Source organism: Schistocerca gregaria, chromosome 5 (assembly GCF_023897955.1).
Source record: "Schistocerca gregaria isolate iqSchGreg1 chromosome 5, iqSchGreg1.2, whole genome shotgun sequence".
In the NCBI taxonomy this organism is placed as follows: Eukaryota; Metazoa; Arthropoda; class Insecta; order Orthoptera; family Acrididae; genus Schistocerca; species Schistocerca gregaria.
The window spans coordinates 257,822,775-257,824,750 of NC_064924.1; positions in this window are offsets into that span (position 1 = coordinate 257,822,775).

The window sequence follows — 1,976 nt, forward strand, 5'->3', positions numbered from 1 at the left end:
CAAAATGATAACCGTTAACTTCAATGCATTTGGCAATACGTGTAACGACATTCCTCTCAACAGCGAGTAGTCAGCCTTCCGTAATATTCGAAAATTCATTGACAATGCGCTGATGCATGCTGTCAGACGTTGTCGGTGGATCACGATAGAAAATATCCTTCAATTTTCCCCACAGAAAGAAATCCGGGGACGTCAGATCCGGTGAACGTGCGGGCCATGGTAAGGTGCTTCGACGACCAATCCACCTGTCATGAAATATGCTATTCAATACCGCTTCAGCCGATCATCCATCAAGGTCCATCGCCATTCTGTCATGCAGTGAAACATCTTTTAGTAACATCGGTAGAACATTACATAGGAAATCAGCATACATTGCACCACTTAGATTGCCATCGATAAAATGGGAGCAAGTCATCCTTCCTCCCATAATGCCGCAACATACATTAACCCGCCAAGGTCACTGATGTTCTACTTGTTGAAGCCATCGTGGATTTTCCGTTGCGCAATAGTGCATTTATGCCGATATACGTTACCGCAGTTGGTGAATGACGCTTCGTCGTTAAATAGAAAAAAATCTGTAAGCGTCCCGTAATTTCTCTTCTGCCCAGTTCAAAGTCGTCGCCATGCAATTCCTGATGCATGGAAACATGTTACGGGTGCAATCGATGCTGATGTAGCAATCTCAACACCATCGGTTTTGAGATTTCCGATTCTCGCGCAATTTGTCTGCTACTGATGTGCGGATTAGCCGCGACAGCAGATAAAACACCTACTTGGGCATCATCATCTGTTGCAGGTCGTGGTTGACGTTTCACATGTGGCTGAACACTTCCCGTTTCCTTAAATAACGTAACTACCCGGACACTTGGATGATGCCGTACAGGATACCCAGCAGAATAAGTCGCACACAAAAAAACGGTTCAAATGGCTCTGAGCACTATGGGACTTAACATCTGAGGTCATCAGTCCCCTAGAACTTAGGAATACTTAAACCTAAGTAACCGAAGGACATCACACACATCCATGCCCGAGGCAGGATTCGAACCTGCGACCGTAGCGGTCTCGCGATTCCACACTGAAGCGCCTAGAACCGCTCGGCTACTCCGGCCGGCCACGTAGCACACGCCTGTTGGGCATTTTGATCACAATAGGCATGCACCAACATGATATCGACCTTTCCCGCAATTGGTAAACGGTCCACTTTAACACAGGTAACGTACCACGAAGCAAATACCGTCTGCACTGTCGGAATGTTACTTGATACCACGTACTTATACGTTTGTGACTGTTACAGCGGCCTCTGTCACAAAGCGAAAAAAGTAGTCCAACTAAAATATTCATATTTATTTCCGTACTACACGAATATGTAATAAAAAATGAGGGTTCCTATTTAAAAAACGCAGTTGATATGCGTTTGACCTATGGCAGTGCCATCTAGCGGGCCAACCATAGCGCCATCTGTTTCCCCTTCAAGTTAGACGAGTTTCGTTGTTTGTAGTTTTTTCGTTTGACGCTTATTTCGTGAGATATTTGGCCCGGTCACTATCAATGGACCACCTTATATATTATTTTTTACCAACGACTACTAATTATTTCAGTCGTTGCAGATACAGACTATACAGCCAGCTCCTTACCGACTTTACTGCCAAACGTGCAATATATGTTTCTATTTAGCATTGGCCACCAGTCTTCATAACAACCGGCGACAAGAATCATAGCAAGAGGGCCAACCAAAGCAAGTCAAGGCCGTCCAGAAGAAAGTTTTAGAAAACGGAAAAGTGATACAATTGTAGCTTAGAGGGCAACTTCACTTACCATGGTCCTGACAATGTGAAATCAATAAAAAGCATCACATAGAAACTGTGTGTAATACTCTGACAACTTCGTCACTACAACTCAAACACATTTTTTTTCTCTTTATTCTGCTGCTTTTCTGATGCAGTGAAGCCTTCTGAAGTACTTGTACCTATGCTTTT